Below are 21238 nucleotides of genomic sequence, written 5' to 3'. Positions count from 1 at the left end.
TTAAGACGCTCCTTACAAACCAACCTCTTTGACTGAGCTTTTGATGACCTGTCCTGGATGTCTCTCTGTGTCTCAGAGTCAGATTTCTATATGCTTAACAATCCTGTGAAGGCCCTTGGGACATTCAACAAAATTAAAGGTATGTAGTAAATGCATCGCATGAGAACAAATAATCATGTTCTTTGAAGCTGGTTTAATAGAATGTGGAGTCCGCACTGAGAAAGAATAAAGAACTTTGGTTTATTCACCATTACATCATATACAACTCCTAGTAGATCCCTACCAGATCTCTCCTGGTCGTGCCTTACTGGCCGACGTTTTGTACATAGCTAAATGGAGTTCCCCCATCCATCAGTGGGGGAGCTCGTACTCAGTGAGAACCATGGGGAAGATAATCATTCCCACCCCATAAGTCCCCTGCAGGACATGACACCTGGTACACCTCACTCCTGCTATGTGGACACATCATAACCCAGGGACTGTCTCACTGAGTGCAGCCAACATGGTCAAATATGGGCAGAAATTTGGCACCTCTGAGCTTTGTTATCAGATCTGAATGAGCTTTCTGAATGCTGCACCTTTTTCATCCTGTGATGGATTGCAAGGAGCTTTTGCATTTTGTATCATATTACATTTATGAACACAGGGAATTAAAATGCTCAGGCTGTTCTGTACAGATATATTTGTATTTAACATATTGCTCTGGGGCAAATGTCCAGCTCCAATCCGTTAATTCATGTTATTGAGTTCCCCCACCAAATTCTATAAATGACTGTGGTCGGAGCTTTTTCAGGGACTGAGTGTTGAGCTGGCTTTTACATGGGGTCCTCCCTCTTAGTTACAGCTCAGCTAAACGCAAGATCTGCGGACACATGAACTCTGGTTAAGATGGCTTTATTTTGCAAGGTTGGTCAACGTACGAGGGAGAGTGATAAATGTCAAAACCGTTCTACTTTACATTGTTTCAGATGCAACAGTAATACAATTTCCAAAAATCAGTTGGACTCGATCCAATCCTTGTAGCTGTCGATTTTACCTTGACCAATGAATTTTACTTTAGGTAGCATGGTGACTGCATGATCAGCTCATGATTTACCGCCATCCTGTTCCCTGGCCATCTGTTTTTTTCCAGGATTCTTGTATCCGCTACCTCTTGTTCTCTCCGACCCCCATTTTCTCTTATCTCAGTGGTTCTTGCCTGTTTCATTGTTTGTCTGGGTGCAGGATGTTGAAGCTGGTTCCTCTATGGATTGTTTGAGCACAGGATGTTGGGGCTACTGATAAGAACTGCTTATTGAGCTGGCTATATTATTGCTGACCACATTATTTCTGTCATGGAAAGTTAGCTAGCTTAAATCCCATCATGCACTGCGGTCACTGCTTTTAGCAAAAGTTTAAATGGTTGTTCTGCTATGTTCTAAGAATACATATTTAATGGTTAATAATGATTACTGGATATACTTTCTATGATTAGTTTCAATCCTCAATAAACTAACTTATGCAGAACTATTCTAATACGCTCCTGCCAATGGTGGTACTGTAACTTCATTATTGTCCTTCTCAGAGGTTGCAAGATTTCTCTCAGTTGTGTTTATGATATTATTAAGATGCAGGGTATGGGAGGACAATCTTCATACTGCAGTTACAATGTTGATAAGACAGAGGAAGGTGAAACCTCCCCCGCACCCTCTGACGCTCCGACAGTGCAGCACTCCCTCAGTACTGACACTCCGACAGTGCAGCGCTCCCTCAAGACTGATGCTCCGACAGTGCAGCACTCCCTCAATACTGGCACTCCGACAGTGCAGCACTCCCTCAATACTGACCCTCTGGCAGTGCAGCACTCCCTCAATACTGACACTCCGACAGTGCAGCACTCCCTCAGTACTGACACTCCGACAGTGCAGTGCTCCCTCAAGACTGATGCTCCGACAGTGCAGCACTCCCTCAGTACTGACCCTCTGACAGTGCAGCACTCCCTCAATACTGACCCTCTGACAGTGCAGTACTTCCTCAGTACCAACACCCCGAAAGTGCACCACTCCCTTAGGACTGATCTTCTGACAGTGCAGTGCTCCCTCAGTACTGACCCTCCGACAGTGCAGCGCTCCCTCAAGACTGATGCTCCGACAGTGCAGCACTCCCTCAATACTGACCCTCTGACAGTGCAGTACTTCCTCAATACTGACCCTCTGACAGTGCAGCACTCCCTCAGAACTGACCCTCTGACAGTGCAGTGCTCCCTCAGTACTGACACTCCGACAGTGCAGCACTCCCTCAGCACGAACACTCCGACAGTGCGGCACTCCCTCAATGCTGACCCTCTGGCACCGCAGCACCCCCTTGGTGCTGACACTCCGACAGTGCAGCACTCTCTCCGTACGCCAATGAAGCATCAACATTGATTCACCTTGCTTCATCCTATTACTTTGAAGCATCTTTTGTAGTTTTATGAGTAATAAAGATAATAGGTAACTGTGAGTTGCTGTTCTGTTGTTGTCTGCATATTTGAATCAATTTTCATTCTGTCATCTAACGCGAATATTTACAGAACGGTCATTACAAAGTGCAGAGCTCAGTGAATACAGGCTTAGGACATAATTAGTCCACATCAATGTAATTTTCTCACTATTTTACTGTTCTGTGCCCTGTTTTTTCACATATGATAAAAGCAAATTACAGCAGATGCTGGAATCTGAAACCAAATTTTCCAGCATTTTGTCTTTGGTTTCACATATTCCTTTCGATTCCGAATTATCAGCCTTGTTTAGTGTTATTATTATGCACCTTCTTATTTAAATCCATTGCTGATGTCATCAGTAAGTGCTGTGATGTCATTCGTTGTTGTAACCTGTGTATATTTGTATTTAACTGCCATTACTTCTGATTCACTTAGTTGCTGTTATTCAGGTGTTTAACTAGCTGCTCCCGTTTTTGACACCGTGCTGTATTTTAAACGTTGTTATTTTTATACAATAAAGAAGCTTAACTTTCACAATGAGTTTCGACTACCATTTTGTGGTAACATTACCACATTGTTTGGCGACAAGAATAAAAAATATCGAGTTCGAGCATATTCAACAGGAAGTTTAGCTAAGCTTACTGATGGAAGATAAGTTCACAACATCATGGGCTGGATTCGCCGTTCCTGAGGCTAAGTGCCGATGTCAACGGAGGATCCGTTGTGTTTCTTGATGGGAAAATCGACACGAAACCCTCACCGATTCCGGTACCGGTGAGCAGCTAGCACCGGCGCCACATGAAATGGGATGCACGGAAAACGCTTGGAGAATCGCCGGGTCCGTGCTGCACATGCACAGGGTTGACATGTTGCAGCCGCACGTAGGCCTACACCCCTCACACATGCACCGGTCACGCCGGAAAAGATCACGCTGGCCGTGCTGGTCCACATAGCCGCCCACCCTGCCTCCCAGCCAGCGGCATGGATCTCGGCCGAATGTGGCAGCGCTGGACACTGTCCACATACTGTCTCTCCCCGTAGGCGGCATACCAGGCTCCCAACCGCTGAGACCACACATGGTCCATGCCGTCGGGAACCCGACCCATCGGAGGCGGAGCATCGTGGGTGGGCCGGCCAAGGACATTCCAACTGGATTGCAACTGCGCGCGGCATGCATCCCGATGACCCTGATTTTGAGGGGGTGGAGCATCGTGACCTGTCGTCAAACCGGCACCTGCCCCGATTTCGGCGACGGGAGCCATTCTCCGCCAAATTGCCGTTCCCGATTTTGAAGTCAGACTACGGAGAATCCCGCCCCAAGACTATGTTTAAGTCTCTTCGTGAGTTTGTGGAAGAGATCGAGAAATGGACTGAAAGTGTGGAAAGGGTGGCACACTTTCTTGGCAAATGGGATCACAGGCGAGGCTAGAATGTGCTCACTTCTCCTGAGTGTGTGCGGCTCGAAGACTTAGAAATGAGCGAGAAATTAAGCTACACCACGGGGGACATTTCATTTGTGGATTTTATTACATTCATTCGAAATCACCACAATCCTAAACCCTCAGTAATTGTACAACATCTCAAATTCTATAGTAATTTTCGGAAGCCAAGACAGCCTACAGCTAACTTTGTTGCTGAATTGCGCCAGCTTTCTGAATATTGCGAATTTAGGTCAGTTTTATTTTAAGGAATCCCTACAGTGCAAAAAGAGGCATTTGGCCCATCAAGTCAGCCCCATCCCATTGAAAGAGCACCCTATCTAGACCCATACCCCTTATCCCCTTAACCCCACCTAACCTTTGGGACACTAAGGGGCAATTTAGAATGGCCAATCCACCTAACCTACACATCTTTAAACTGTAGGAGGAAACCGGAGCACCCGGAGGAAATCCATGCAGACACAGGGAGAAAGTGCAACTCCACATAGACAGTCACCCAAGGCCAGAATTGAACCCAGGTCCCTGGTGCTGTGTGGCAGCAGTGCTAACCATGGTGCCACTGTATCACCCCCAAATGAATTTATAAAATATCACAGGGAGTTAACATGCAACTTTGGGGGTAAATCTCTTTGGTATTTGAATGTAAAGTTTCATCCTCAACCATAGGGCAGACTTATGTTATTGCAGCTCTATAATAAAGAAGTATGGCATTTGGAAGACAAGCTTTGGGACAGACTAGTTTGTGGCATTAAGGAGGATAGCATTTAGCGGTGTTTGCTCAGAGGGTCACAATTACTTTTAAGAAGGCTCTGGAAATTTCTGCGGGCATGGAAATGGCTGCCAATAATGCAAAAGATATTCAGAAGGCCAATGGTGAACATGGCCGGTGCACTACATCAACAATACTTGCCAGAAGAAGATTCTTCACAGGGCAGTGTATTAGGCCCAACCATCTTCAGCTTCTTCATCAATTACCTACCTTCCTTCCAACATAAGGTCAGATGTGGGGGTTTTCACTAATGATTGCACCATGTTCAGCAACATTCGCAACTCCCCAGGCAGCATGCAGTCCAGGTGCAAATGCAGCAAGACCAGGCCCATATTCAGGCTTGGTCTGACAAGTATAAGTAACGCCGCACAAGTGCCAGGCAATGACCATCCCCAACAATGGAGGATCTAAACATCGCCCCTTGACATTCAATGGCATTACCATCGCTGAATCCCCCACAATAAACATCCTGGAGGTTACCAATGACCAAGAACTGAACTGGACTAGCCATGTGAGGCACGAAGACGAGTTAGGTGTGCAGGGTGGTTGCAGACTGTGGGGGTCAAGAGTGGTTGTTTGCAAGTAATGATGAATACATGGGGCTCATCAAGCTACCTCTTGAATGAAAAGTCTAACCAGGTTGTATGTTTGGTGTTCATTTGGAGTGAAATCCTGTTCTGCATGTCACTCTAACCAGACGATAGCACCACTAGCACCATTATGTCCTTGGAGTGCCCTGATCGTCCTTGGTCGAGGCTTTGTGTGGATTTCGCAGGTCCTTTCATGGGTCACATGCCTTGTCATTGAGGACGCACATTGTAAGTGGTTAGAAGTATACATCAAGAGCAGTATTACAGCTCCCAGTACCGTACAGAAGCTACGCCAAGTCTTCGCAACTCATGGATGACCGGATTCTCTTTTTTCTGAAAATGGTATAACATTTATGAGCGAGTTGTTCCAAGAGTTTCTACAAAGAAATGGAATGCGCCATGTGCATATCACAACTTTTCATCTAACTTCAAATGGTTTGGCAGCGTGAGCTGTTCAGACATCAAAGGAAGGATTGAAGAGGATGGCATGTGATACATTAGGGACCAAGCTCTCGAGGTTATTATGTGAATGTCGTATCACACCACAAACAACTTGAGTACTCAACTCAGCTGAATTATTGATGAAGTAGAAGATCGAAATCTCACCTGGATCTGCTACATCCAGCTGTCAAAGCAAAGGTTGGAAGAAGACAAGAAAACCAGAAGGAAATATATGATGATCATGCTAAGGAGAGGCATTTTAACACAAATTACTGTATTTATATCAGGGATTTTGGCAGTATCCAGTGTTGGCGACCTAGAATGGTTCCACTTGTACCAGTACTTCTACTGGACTTTACTTCAGGAGAGGGACACTTATGCACAGGTACTCAAACTACTTCTGTGCCCACAAGTTCAGTTCAACTAAGTCAAGCATCACTCGAGTTGACGGAGTCACCAGTGGTACTGCAAAGATCACAGAAAAGTTGCAAAGCTCCTGAAAGACTGACGTATAATTGAGGCATTAGTTTCATTGTATTTCTGTCTTTAAGGGCATTACAATTTAAGGGGGGGAGAAGTGTTATAGGGTGCTATTATTATACATCTTCTTATTCAAATCCATTGCTGATATTATCAGTAAGTGCTGTGATATCATTAGTTGTTGTTGTTGCTGTAATGATATATAGACCGACATGTAACGAAAGAGCTAATCACAACACCTAGCTGTAATACTACCACTAGAGGGCATTGCAAAACCCACTATATAACTGAGCTCCCAGATGCTCTAGCTCTCGTTTCCATGTATGAGTTATCAGATAGCAGCAGTGTAGCAGAAAAAGATCACAGCCTAGACACCATGTGTAGCTTAGATACAGTTTGTCCAGTTATTTATCCTTACTTCATTGCTAGAGTTAGTTCAGTAGAATGTCAAATTCATTTATTAGTTTTATCGTTACTTCATAAATTATTTCAGGGAACATCCGGGTGCGGCGATGACCAGCTAAGTCGCACGTTTCGGCAGTCCCGTTGGAACGGACTTTTGGGCTCTTAATAGGAGCCCCAATGGCAATTTAAATGGCCAAAAACACTGTGCGGTAAACGAGAAGGGAATCCCCCCCCGGACACGCATGGATAAGGGAGAGGATAGCGGCCGGATTGCGGAGGATCCTCTGGAGCAGCGGCAAGGAAGGCAAACTCAAAGCAAGATGGCGTCGGAAGGCGGCCGCTTGTTATGGGGCCCGGACCAACAAGAGTTCATGCGGCGCTGTGTGGAAGAGCTGAAAAAGGAGTTGAAGAAGGAGCTGTTGGCCCCGATATTACAGGCGAGTGAAGGGCTAAAGGGGGAGCAGAGGACCCAAGAGCTGGAGCTTCGGGTCGTGAAGGCAAAGACTGCTGAAAATGAAGACGAAAGACAGGGCCTGGTGGTGAAGGCAGAGACGCACGAGGCACAGCACAAAAAGTGTGTGGAAAGGTTGGAAGTACTGGAGAATAACTCGAGGAGGAAGAATCTAAGGGTTCTGGGTCTTCCCGAAGGCGCAGAAGGGGCGGACGTCGGGACATATGTGAGCACGATGCTTCACTCGCTAATGGGATCGGAGGCCCCGACGGGCCCTTTGGAGGTGGAGGGAGCTTATCGAGTTCTGGCACGAAGACCGAAGGCTGGAGAAATACCCCGAGCTATAGTGGTGAGGTTTCTCCGCTATAATGACAGAGAGACGGTCCTCAGATGGGCGAAGAAGACTCGGAGCTGTAGGTGGGAGAACGCGGTGATCCGCGTATACCAGGATTGGAGTGCGGAGGTGGCGAGAAGGAGGGCAATTTTTAATCGGGCTAAGGCGGTGCTTCACAAAAAGGTCCAGTTTGGAATGTTGCAACCGGCGAGATTGTGGGTCACACACCAAGGGAAGCATCACTACTTTGAGACGGCAGAAGAGGCGTGGACCTTCATTGTGGACGAGAAGCTGGAATAGTCTGGCGAGAGAAAGAACTTTTGGAACAAAGTGGTGGGGTGATTATGTGGGGCGAGGGGAAAAAAAAAGGGGGGGGATGGTTTTTTCAATTTGTTAGTTTTGCGATCCTGTAACTTTTCTCTCTTCCCCATGTTGGGGGGGGGGGGCGGGGAGTATGAGGAACTGTGGGCGCTGGCCATTAGGGGCGGGGCCGAGTGGGAAACGCGGGCTTTGTTCCCGCGTTAGGGTAATTATGGCGGGAACAGGGACACAGGAAGGAGGGGGCCTCGCACAGTGGGGGCCGAGGACAAGGGGGAAGCCGAGGTCAGCCAGAGTTCGCTGACTTCTGGGAGCAACATGGGGCTGCAACTACGCTAGAGGGGGATCTAGTGGGGGGGGGGGGAGGGGGGGTTAACTGGGTTGCTGTTGCTAAGGAGAAGGGGGAGCTGTTATGGGATGGGGTGGTCGAGGCGGGAGTGCGCCGTCGGGGGGATATACGGGTACATGGGAACCGGGTGAGGAGCAGGGTTAAAAAATGGGATGGCTAGTCGACAAGGGGGGGGGGGGGGGGGGGTAAAGAGCCCCCCAACCCGGCTGATCACGTGGAACGTGAGAGGGCTGAACGGGCCGATTAAAAGGGCACGGGTACTCGCACACCTAAAGAAATTAAAGGCAGATGTAGTTATGTTGCAGGAGACGCATCTGAAACTGATAGACCAGGTCAGACTACGTAAAGGATGGGTGGGGCAGGTGTTTCATTCGGGTTTAGATGCGAAGGACAGGGGGGTGGCTATTTTAGTGGGGAAACGGGTACTGTTTTTGGCAAAGACCATAGTGGCGGATAGTGGGGGTAGATATGTGATGGTGAGTGGCAGATTGCAAGGGGAGGCGGTGGTTCTGGTGAACGTATATGCCCCGAACTGGGATGATGCAAATTCTATGAGGCGTATGTTGGGACGTATCCCGGACCTGGAGGCGGGAAAGTTGGTAATGGGGGGAGACTTCAATACGGTGCTTGATCCAGGGCTGTACCGGTCGAGGTCCAGGACCGGGAGGAGGCCGGCAGCGGCCAGGGTACTCAAGGACTTCATGGAGCAGATGGGAGGTGTAGACCCCTGGAGATTTATTAGGCCTAGGTGTAAGGAGTTCTAATTTTTCTCCCATGTTCACAAAGTATACTCACGGATAGACCTTTTTTCTTGGGAAGGGCACTGATTCCGAAGGTGACAGGGACGGAATATACGGCCATAGCCATTTCGGACCACGCCCCACATTGGTTAGACTTGGAGTTAGGAGAGGAAAAAGAACAGCACCCAATCTGGAGAATGGATATGGGCTTATTGGCGGATGAGGGGGTATGTTTAAGGGTGAGGGGGTGCATCGAAAGGTACCTGGAGCTGAATGACAATGGAGAGGTTCAGGTGGGAGTGGTCTGGGAGGCGTTGAAGGCAGTGGTTAGAGGGGAACTGATATCCATAAGGGCACATAAAGGGAAGCAAGAGGGTAAAGAAAGGGAGCGATTGCTGAAAGAACTTTTGAGGGTGGACAGGCAATATGCGGAGGCACCGGAGGAGGGACTGTACAGGGATAGACAAAGGCTACATGTGGAATTTGACCTGGTGACCACGGGTAAGGCAGAGGCACAGTAGAGGAGGGCACAGGGTGTACAGTATGAGTATGGAGAGAAGGCGAGTCGGCTACTGGCCCACCAATTGAGGAAGAGGGGAGCAGCGAGGGAGATAGGTGGGGTGAGAGATGAGGAGGGAGAGATGGAACGGGGAGCGGAGAGAGTGAACGGGGTGTTCAAGGCATTTTATGAGAGGTTATATAAGGCTCAGCCCCCGGAAGGGAAGGAGGGAATGATGCACTTCCTGGATCAGCTGGAATTCCCTAAGGTGGAGGAGCAGGAGAGGGCGGGACTGGGAGCACAGATTGAGATGGAGGAGGTGGTAAAAGGGATTGGGAGCATGCAGGCGGGGAAGGCCCCGGGACCGGACGGATTCCCGGTGGAATTTTATAGGAAGTATATGGACCTACTGGCCCCGCTTTTGACGAGGACCTTTAATGAGGCCAGGGAAAGGGGGCAGCTGCCCCCGACTATGTCGGAGGCAACGATATCGCTCCTTTTGAAGAAGGAAAAAGACCCGCTGCAGTGTGGGTCCTACAGGCCCATTTCCCTTTTAAATGTAGATGCTAAGCTCCTGGCTACGGTGATGGCGACGAGGATAGAGGACTGTGTCCCGGGGGTGGTCCACGAGGATCAAACTGGGTTCGTTAAGGGGAGACAGCTGAACACGAACATACGGAGGTTGCTAGGGGTAATGATGATGCCCCCACCAGAGGGGGAGGCGGAGATAGTGGTGGCGATGGACACCGAGAAAGCATTCAACAGAGTGGAGTGGGATTATCTGTGGGAGGTGCTGAGGAGATTTGGTTTTGGAGAAGGGTATATCGGATGGGTACAGCTGCTGTATAGGGCCCCGGTGGCGAGCGTGGTCACGAACAGACAGAGGTCTGACTACTTCTGTCTTCATAGAGGGACGAGGCAGGGGTGTCCCCTGTCTCCGTTACTGTTTGCATTGGCGATTGAGCCCCTGGCTATAGCACTGAGGGGCTCCAGGAAGTGGAGGGGAGTACTCAGGGGAGGAGAAGAGCACCGGGTACCCTTGTATGCAGATGATTTATTGCTGTATGTTGCGGACCCAGTGGAGGGGATGCCTGAGATAATACAGGCACTCAGGGAGTTTGGGGAATTTTCGGGGTACAAATTGAATATGGGGAAGAGTGAGTTGTTTGTGGTGCATCCGGGGGAGCAGAGCAGGGGAATAGATGACTTACCGCTGAGGAAGGTAACAAGAGATTTCCGGTACTTAGGGATTCAGATAGCCAGGAGTTGGGGAACCTTACATAGGCTTAATTTAACAAGATTTGTGGAACAGATGGAGGAGGATTTCAAGAGATGGGACATGGTGCCCCTGTCACTGGTGGGTAGGGTGCAGGTGGTCAAAATGGTAATCCTCCCGAGATTCCTTTTTGTGTTTCAGTGCCTTCCGGTGATGGTCACGAAGGCTTTTTTCAAGAGAATTGAGAAAAGTGTCATGAGTTTAATCTGGGCCGGGAAGACCCCGAGAGTAAGGAGGGGGTTCTTGCAGCGTAGCAGGGATGGGGGGGGGGGCTGGCACTACCGAGCCTAAGTGAATACTACTGGGCCGCCAATATCTCAATGGTGTGTAAGTGGATGGGAGAAGGGGAGGGAGCGGCGTGGAAGAGATTGGAGATGGCGTCCTGCAAAGGAACCAGCCTACAAGCAATGGTGACGGCGCCGTTGCCGTTCTCCCCGAAGAAATACACTATAAGTCCAGTGGTGGTGGCAACACTAAAAATTTGGGGGCAGTGGAGACGACATAGGGGAAGGACGGGAGCCTCGGTGCGGTCCCCGATAAGAAATAACCATAGGTTTGTCCCGGGGAGAATGGATGGGGGATTTGGAGCATGGCAGAGAGCTGGGGTTGTGCAACTGAGAGATCTGTTCGTAGACGGGACGTTTGCGAGTCTGGGAGCGCTGACGGAAAAATATGGGTTGCCCCAAGGGAATGAATTTCGATACATGCAACTGAGGGCTTTTGCGAGGCAGCAGGTGAGGGAATTCCCGCAGCTCCCGATGCAGGAGATTCAAGATAGAGTGATCTCAGGGACATGGGTGGGGGATGGTAGGGTGTCGGGTATATACAGGGAAATGAGGGACGAGGGGGAGATCATGGTGGATGAGCTGAAGGGGAAATGGGAAGAAGAGCTGGGGGAAGAGATTGAGGAGGGGCTGGGCTGATGCCCTACGTAGGGTAAACTCGTCGTCCTCGTGCGCCAGGCTAAGCCTGATACAATTCAAGGTTTTGCACAGGGCGCATATGACCGGAGCAAGGCTCAGTAAATTTTTCGGGGTAGAGGATAGGTGTGGGAGATGCTCAAGAAGCCCAGCATACCACACCCACATGTTTTGGTCATGTCCGGCACTACAGGGGTTCTGAGTGGGGGTGGCAAAGGTGCTTTCGAAGGTGGTGGGGGTCCGGGTCGAGCCAGGCTGGGGGTTGGCTATATTCGGGGTTGCAGAAGAGCCGGGAGTGCAGGAGGCGAAAGAGGCTGATGTCTTGGCCTTTGCGTCCCTAATAGCCCGGCGAAGGATATTGCTTATGTGGAAGGAAGCCAAACCCCCGGGCGTGGAGACCTGGATAAATGACATGGCAGGGTTTATAAAACTAGAACGGATAAAGTTCGCACTAAGGGGTTCGGCTCAAAAGGTTCACCAGGCGGTGGCAACCGTTCATTGACTACCTCACAGAACGATAAAGGAAATGGGAAGGTAACAGCAGCAACCCAGGGGGGAGAGAGGGGGGGGGGGGGCCCGGGCGGGTCCTCAGGGGTGTTTTTGTACAGATATTTGTATTAGGCTATGTATATTGGATTGTTTGATTTTATTTTTGGAGTTATTATTTTTGATATGGCAGTTGCCATTTAGTTTATATATATATTATTTATTTACTTGTTAAAAACGGCCACTGTTATTTATACTGTTTTATTGTTGTAAAAAGGAAAACCTTTGTATTGTTTTGTTTGGCCAAAAAATTTGAATAAAATATATATTTTTAAAAAATATTTCAGTTTACTTCGAAGACTCACGTGTTCTTCAACATCATCTACAGTTAGTAATCACATATATTGCTTAAACCCAGTAAAATAACAGTTACCTGGGTATATTCAGATTTAAATGCCGTGCCTTCCGGTTCTTTTCAGTTAATTTTATTTTGATGTTTATCTAGCTGCTCCTGTTTTTACGTCTAGACTGGGGTTTAAACTTCCTTATTTTGATATATTAATGAAGGTTCACTTTCACAACGCGTTTCGACTATCTTTTTGTGGTCAAGTTCCGACATTTATGGAACAAAACAAACAGTAATTTAGGAAACAAGGTAATGGAATTGTTTGTGGAATTTGTAGATATGATGCAGTGCAGACTGCGGAACTGGGAGTCACAAAACAGCGGTGCTACAGCATCACGACTAGTGGGAAGCGGTCATTACAATGTTACGTGTGAACATTGATGTTGCCAATGATGTCAGCAGTGCAAATTGTGCTGGGAATACTCGTTTGCAGACTGTGTGTGCATTGCAGTAGAATGAAAAAGCTTTGATGACAGAGTGAGTTACAGTGAGAATAAACAACCTTTCATTCCTTGGACATAACGATTCCCATTTGCCCTGATGGCTGACGGGTTGGGTGGAACCATGCAGTGTGCTGCACCACACACGGATACTGGATCTTGGTCTGTGCTGGGTTAAAAGATTTCACCAAACTCTTGGGTTATGAATTGGGAAAGTAAATTACTGCCCTGCTCTTCAACTCTTACTGTTTCCTCCCTCTGTGAAGCAAGGGCTGCATCAGAACTGAATTAGATTGGAGTGTGCTGCTCCCATACTTGTCCATAGGCATGTGGGGAATGGGATAGGCCGAGTGTAATACTGCACCTGCTGAACTGGACCCCAGTATCAATCACTGTCTGAAGGGATGGAGAATACTAACATAATACAATTGACACAGAAACAGGATGGCAGAGACCTGGAATAGTTACGCATCTAACCACACTGATAATAAAGTGCAGGGGAGAACATTCTCCAGTTACAATATGGTCATGACATTGTAAAGAGAGCACTCCTCAGAGTGCTCCGGACGTGCTGCGGGAGAATGACCACCCACAAGGTTACCATGGCTCCTGAATCCAGACACCACTTCACCAGCTCGTCTACATTACCAATCCTCTGAATTTATCCCTTCTGACCCGTTATGGGATTGTAATGTCAAATCCCCTCCAAGAGCAATATATTCTCCGTGAGGTGTGGGGCTCAGAACTGATCGCAGATAAACCGAGGGCTCACTTGAAGTCGTGGCCGTGATCCTGAAAATTGTTTCTTTTTTTTCAATAATCTTTATTGTCACAAGTAGGCTTACATTAACACTGCAGTGAAGTTACTGTTTTAAGTGAAACATCTTTAAGCGAATCATGCGTTCCCAGTGTTAAAACCAGAGTTCTATTCCTTCAGACAGTTCACACCCGGGAAATACAATGTACACATTAAAATACTGGACTGTACATTTGGAGCTCTGTGTATTCCCCACTGAGGTAAATTTCAATACAAAATACATCACCAAATATGAAATAAATGCTGTATAAATTCAGATTAGATAACACTCAGCAGTCTCTTGTTCTTCTCAGGCAATTCCTCGGGATTGAGGGTGATTTACTTCCTCTCCTGTTCGATGGGTTCTGAGATCCCTGCTTAAGTCCAATGCATCATCTTCAGACGCTGCCCTGTGTGGGGCGGGTAGTGTTTGGAGGGTCAGAGTGGTTTTGGAGAGTCTGACAGGTTGGTAGGTTTGTTTTTTGCCTTCTCTCTTAACTTCACCTCTGCATGTTTCCAACCAAATTCTCTCTCTGCGATCAGTGATTTCCCCATTGAATCTTCTCCCATTTTGGTCGGTCACCAGAAGTCAGTGGAGATGTGCTACCTCTTCAGGAAGGCTTTGTGGATATCCCCAACGTGTTTTGACGGAGGTGACTGTGGTGATACACCACTGTACTTCCCTAGCATTGTACATAGTTACATAATAGTTGTGTGTAACGTGGCCCTGTAACCCTGTGTATTGTACTGTGTATTGTACTGTAGCTCTGTAGAGGTTTGGTCACCTGTATGTAACCTGACCTGGCCACGGAGAGCTCCGCCTTGGCCACCCTCCCGAGAGTTAGGTACAAGACCCAGCTTCTGAGACCTGACCCATTTGTCTGGGGTCGTCTGTGTCGGGTAAGCTTCCTATATAGTGTATTAAAGCCTTGGTTAAAGTCTCACATGTCTTTGTGGTTCTTGACGCTTAGTGCATCAATTTAATACACTACAGTTATAATGGAGGCTGCTCTGAAACCCGACCGTCTGCGCCCCCTTCTCGAACTCCCCATTCCCACTTGCCCCAAAGAACTGAGGCGATGCCTCGGGTTCTTTGCCTACTATGCCTAGTGGGTGCCCGAGTACGCTGACAAGGCCCGACCCCTCCTCCGTTCCCCCTCATTCCCCCTCCCGCCCGAGGCCTGCCATGCCTTCCACCTCCTAAAAACCGCTATCGCCAAAGCCGCCATGCATGCGGTAGACGAGTCTGCACCATTCCAAGTCAAGAGCGGTGCCTCTGACTTTTCCCTTGGTGCCACCCTCAACCAGGCGGGCAGGCCCATCGCCTTCTTTTCCCACACACTCCAAGGCCCCGAGATCTGCCACTCCTCTGTTGAGAAGGAGGCACAGGCCATAGTGGAAGCCGTCCGGCACTGGAGGCACTACCTGGCCGGAAAACCATTTACCCTCGTTACTGACCAACGATCAGTTGCGTTCATGTTCGACAACAAACAACGAGGTAAAATCAAAAATGATAAGATATTACGGTGGAGGATCGAACTCTCCACCTACAATTATAATATCTTATACCGGCCAGGTAAGCTCAATGATCCTCCTGATGCCCTGTCCCGTAGTACTTGTGCCAACGCACAGGATGACCGACTGCGGGCACTACATAATGACCTCTATCAACCGGGTGTCAGGCGGTTCGACCACTACATCAAGGGCCACAACCTGCCCTTCTCAGTCGAGGAGGTCAAGGCCGTGACTAGGAACTGCCAAGTCTGTGCGGAGTGCAAGCCGCAATTCTACAAGCCAGACAAGGCGCACCTAATCAAGGCTACCCGCCCCTTTGAACGTCTCAGCATTGACTTCAAAGGGCCCCTCCCCACCCACAACCGCAACACGTACTTCCTCAATGTCATCGACGAGTACTCACGGTTCCCCTTCACCATTCCCAGCCCCGACACGACCTCCGCCACCGTCATCAAAGCGTTGCACGACCTCTTCATGCTGTTCGGTTATCCCAATTACATTCACAGTGACCGGGGCTCCTCCTTCATGAGTGAGGAGCTGCGTCGGTACTTGCTCGCCAGGGGCGTTGCCTCGAGCAGGACGACCAGTTACAACCCCTGGGGGAACGGACAGGTGGAGAGGGAGAACGCGACAGTTTGGAAGGCCGTGCTGCTAGCCCTCAAGTCCAAAGGCCTACCAGTCTCCTGTTGGCAGGAGGCCCTCCCGGCCGCACTCCACTCCATCCGGTCCCTTTTGTGTACTGCAACGAATGCTACCCCTCATGAGCGGATGTTTCTCTTCTCCAGGAGATCGGCATTCGTGACATCGCTTCCATCCTGGCTCCTGTCCCCGGGAGATGTCCTGCTCCGCAAGCACGTGCGGACCTCTAAGGCGGAGCCCCTGGTGGAGAGAGTCCGTCTCCTCCACGCCAACCCACAGTACGCGTACATAGCGTACCCCGACGGGTGTGAGGAGACCGTCTCCATCAAGGACCTGGCTCCCTCTGGGGCCCCTGCCGCCCCCGCCCCGCAACCTCCACCCCACTCCCTCTCTGCTCCCGTCGATCCCTCGGCCTGTTACTACTCCGTGCCAGCCGCTATCATCCCGCAGTTTCACCTCGAGCCAGCCGAAGCGGTGGGGGACGTCATGCCGCCTCGCGACCCAGCACCACCGACCGCACGGATACCGCCGGACACTACCTCAGCGCCGCAGCTCCGACGTTCAAAGAGATCAACCAAACCCATCGTTCGTCTCGACTTCTGACAACACGGAACCTCCTGATGGAATCTGTTCGTTACTCCGTTTGTTCACTGTGTTTGCTACTCCATATTTTCACCCCGGACTTCCTTCTAAACAAGGGGTGAATGTGGTGATACACCACTGTACTTCCCTAGCATTGTACATAGTTATATAATAGTTGTGTGTAACGTGGCTCTGTAACCCTGTGTATTGTACTGTGTATTGTACTGTAGCTCTGTAGAGGTTCGGTCACCTGTATGTAACCTGACCTGGCCACGGAGAGCTCCGCCTTGGCCACTCCCCCGAGAGTTAGGTATAAGACCCAGCTTCTGAGACCTGACCCATTTGTCTGGGGTCGTCTGTGTCGGGTAAGTTTCCTATGTAGTGTATTAAAGCCTTGGTTAAAGTCTCACATGTCTTTGTGGTTCTTGACGCTTAGTGCATCAGTGACTTTGAGCAATTAGTGCCTCGAAGCTGAACTCTCACTGGATATAAGCTGGGGTTTTCACCTCACTGCTGCAGAGTTGAATAAGGGTCAGTCACGGGGCTCCAAAATTAGTCAGAAGGTTTTTGAGACATGCTCCTGAAGGGTAAGTACCGCATCCTGGATATTTCACCCAAACAAGCCCCGAAACAAGGTGCACAACCTTACCTGTGCACAGCACCGCAGCTCTTCCTCTCCCTCAAAGGCTTTATTCAGGCCTCCCCTGCCTCATCTGATATAAAGCTTTACATCCAGAGGCAGGTCTCAAATCAGCTCGCAGAGTCAAGAAATGGGGTCTTTCTTTCAGGGAAATGAGCAGCACTGACTTTGATCTCTTCCTTGGAAAAAAGGAAAAGATTCCCGCCCGTTTCGGATATTCTTCTCAGAAGAGTTTGTTTCAGAGCTTTTGAAGGAAGAAATCATGGATCCTCTGAATGCAATGGACGCCTCCCTCCGCACGCTTGATTCGGAATGGCGTGGTTGAGGGACCCGATGTCAAACCAACGGGAACGGCGAACACAAAGAGATTGTGGCGTCTCGAAAGAGTGCAACAACGGCACTGAGCAATGAGGCAAAGTGACATGAAATCGGAACTGAATCAGGAATTCCGTCCCTAAAAATTGCAATTGAAACAAAAGTCAAAGTGGGGAAACCTCAAGTGGAGACTTGTTGAACTCCGGTTGGGATCACAGGACAATAGTACTTAGGAACAGAAGGAGGCCATTTAGCCTCTCGAGTCTGCTCTCCCAGTCAATGGATCAGGCTGATCCGATTATGATTTTAACCCGACTATCTCGTTCGTTCCCCCAAAACAATCAACTCCCTTGTCGGCCAAAGGTCTGCCTAACTAAGCCTTGAATATATTCATTGAACCGGCCTCGACGACGACTGGACGCTGCTTACCTCCCAGTCAACAGCGCGGCTGGCAGCCTCCATCCAATATATTCATAACTCATAACAGGGGGGAATTGAAGTGAAATATCACATTGCAGGGGGAGGGGCCCATGAGGGGGAGGGGTCAGTGAGGGGGAAGAGTCAGTGAGGGGTAGGGGTTAGTGAGGGGGAGGAGACAGAGGGGCAGGGGTCAGTGAGGAGGAGCCAATGAGGGATAGGGGTCAGTGTGGGGGGGGAGTCGTTGAGGGGAGGAGACAGTAAAGGGTAAGGATAAGTGACGAGGAGTCAGTGTGAGGGAGCGGTCAGTGAGGAAAGGGTCAATGAAGGAGGATTCAGTGAGGGAGGGGTTAGTGAGGGAGGGGTTAGTGAGGGAGGGGTTAGTGAGGGAGGGGTCAGTGGGGGGCAGCAGTGAGGGGAGGATCAGTGAGTGTGAGGTGTCAGTAAGGGGAGGGGTTAATGGAGGACAGAGTCAGTGAGGGGTAGGAGTCAATGCGGGGTAGTGCTCAGCGGGAAGGCATCAGTGAGGGGTAGAGGTCAGTAAGGTGTTGGAGTCAGAGGGGAGGTCAATGATAAAAAGCATCAGTGACAGGAGTCGGGGAGGGGGAGGGGGAGGGGGAGGGGAATGGGACTATATGATGGGGACGTTAGGGGATCTGTGAGGGAGAGGGGAGTGGTCTATGAGGGAGAGGGGGCTGTTAGGGGGCGGGGTCTGTGAGGGGGATCTGTGGGGGGGGGTCTGTGAGGGGGAGGGACCTGAGGGGGAGGGACCTGAGGGGGAGGGGTCTGAGGGGGAGGGACCTGAGGGGGAGGGGTCTGAGGGGGAGGGACCTGAGGGGGAGGGGTCTGAGGGGGAGGGGTCTGAGGGGGAGGGGTCTGAGGGGGAGGGGCCTGTGAGGGGGAGGGGGAAGGGTCTGTAAGGGGAGAGAGAAGAGGGAGGGGGAGGGTCTGTAAGGGGAGGGGAGGGGGGGTCGGGGAGGGGTCTGTGAGGGGGAGGGGTCTGTGAGGGGGAGGGGTCTGTGAGGGGGAGGGGTCTGTCAGGGAGAGGGGTCGGGGAGAGGGAGAGGGAGGGGTCTGTGAGGTGGATGGGGAGGGGTCTGTGAGGGTGTGAGGGGTGGGGTGGGGTCTGTGAGTGGGAGGGTTATGTGAGGGGGATCTGTGAGGAGGAAGGGGAGGGGTCTGAGGGGGAAGGGGAGGGGTCTGTGAGAGGGAGGGGTTAGTGAGGGGCAGGGGGAGGGGTTAGTGAGGTGGAGGGGTTAGTGAGGGGGAGGAGTTAGTGCAGGGGAGCAGTTCGTGAGGGGGAAGGTTAGTGTGGGGGAGGAGTTAGTGAGTGGGAGGTTAGTGAGGGGAGGAGTCTGTGGGGAAGTGAGGGTTGGAGTCAGTAAGGGGGAGGAGTCAGTGAGAGGGTGGAGTCAGTGATAGGGATAGAGAGAGAATAAAATACATCATTACCTCAAATCAACAGGTGGCTCAGTGGTTACCACTGCTTTCTCACAATGCCAGGAACCTAGGTTCAATTTGGCTTTGGCTGACTGTGTAAGACTTGCTTGGTCTTCTTGTGTTTATGTGCATTTCCTCCAGGTGCTCCGGTTTCTTCCCAGTCCAAAGGTGTGCAGGTTAGTGGATTGGCCATGCAAATTTCTCCATAATGTCCAAAGATTAGGTGGGGTTATGAGGATAGGGTGGGGGCCTAGGTAATAGGGTGCTCTTTCAAAGGGTTTGTGCAGACTCAATGGGCAAAATGGCCTCCTTCTGCCTTGCAGTGATTCTCTAAAATCAGATTCACCTGAGGAAGGAGCAGTGCTCCGAAAGCTAGTGATTTGAAACAAACCTGTTGGACTTTAACTTGGTGTTGTAAGACTTCTTACTGTGCTCACCCCAGTCCAACGCCGGCATCTCCTCATCATCTATAAAATCACACAGCAACAAATAGAAATATCACATTCCAGTGTGAGGAGGAGCGGTCAGTGAGGGGAGGAGTTATTGAGGAGTCATTGCGAGAAGTCAGTGTGAGGGTGGATTTATTGAGGTGGAAGGGTAAGTGAGTGGAGGGGTCAGTTTCGGGGGAGGGTCTGTACAGGGTCAGTGAAAGGTAGGATCAGTGTGGGGGAGGGATCAGTGGGAGGTGGATTTATTGAGGGGGAGTGGTAAGTGAGAGGAGGGGGAGGGGTTAGTGAAAGAAGGGGTCAGTTTGGGGGTAGAGTCTGTAAGGGGTCAGTGAAAGATAGGATCAGTGTGGGGGAGGGGTCAATGAGGAGGTGGATTTATTGAGGGGGAGGGGTAACTTCTGACTAATATTTGAACTTAAATTCTAATCTTGTTAATTTGAGACTTTAATCATGTAGCTAACAGGAGACAGTTTAGTGAAGTAACTCAGGAAAATGTTCAAGAAGATGTAAATTAAGACTTATTAAAAACAGAGCTGGACTTGTCTAACATGCTGTAGTTCCTGCTTTATGGTTCAGTCTGTGCACAGGTTAACACTGGTCTCTCTCTCTCTCTCCATAACTGCTGTTTCTCTGTGGACAGCAGATTCTCGCTGCGTGACTTCCTCAATGAAAACTGCTGCTGATTATCCAGGTCACAACCCACAGTGTGATCGATGATGTTATTGCATTCTGATTGGCCTAAATGAGGCAAGGCTACTTCCTAATTGGCTTACGGGGGTGTCATCAGTCCGTGATTGGTCAAGGTGGTGCATCATCATTTTCTAATTGGTTTCTTGAGGGTGATGGTCACCTTTTACCCCTGACTGGCCCCGTAAGATGTCATTACTTGTGGGGCCGTCCTTCACATCATGAAGCTTAATGTGGATAAGTGTGAGATTATGCATTTTGGTCCAAAAAAATAGAAAGGCAAATTATCATCTAAATGGAAAGTACATTCAAAATGCATCTGGACAGAGGGATCCGGGTCTCTCTGTCCATGAATCAAAGAAAGTTGGTTTGCAGGTAGAGCATGTAATTAAAAAGACAAATGTGATGTTAGCGTTTATTGCAAAAGGACTGGAGTATGAAAGTAGAGAAGTGTTGTTGCAATTGTGTAGGGTGTTGGTGAGACCACATCTGGAGTACTGTGTCCAGTTTTGGTCTCCTTATTTGAGGAAGGATGTCGTGGCATTGGAGGCAGTTCAGAGGAGGTTCACTAGATTGATTCCAGGGATGAAAGGATTGACGTATGAGGAGAGATTAAACAGCTTGGGCTTATGCTCGCTGGAGTTTAGAAGGATGAGAAGGGAACTGATTGAGGTATATAAATACTATAGTGACAGATAAAGTAAACATAGAACAAAAGTTCCCCCTTGTGGTGCAATCTAGAACAAGAGGTCACGGGCATAGGTTGAGAGGTGGTAGATTTAGAACTGAGATGAGGAGGAGCTACTTCTCGCAGAGCATGGTGAATTTGTGGAACTTGCTGCCCCGTAGTGTGAACAAAGAACAAACAAAGAACAAAGAAATGTACAGCACAGGAACAGGCCCTTCGGCCCTCCAAGCCCGTGCCGACCATGCTGCCCGACTAAACTACAATCT

The sequence above is a fragment of the Scyliorhinus torazame genome, chromosome 12 (genome assembly GCF_047496885.1).
Source record: "Scyliorhinus torazame isolate Kashiwa2021f chromosome 12, sScyTor2.1, whole genome shotgun sequence".
Taxonomy (NCBI): domain Eukaryota; kingdom Metazoa; phylum Chordata; class Chondrichthyes; order Carcharhiniformes; family Scyliorhinidae; genus Scyliorhinus; species Scyliorhinus torazame.
Note: the sequence above shows the minus strand (reverse complement) of the source record.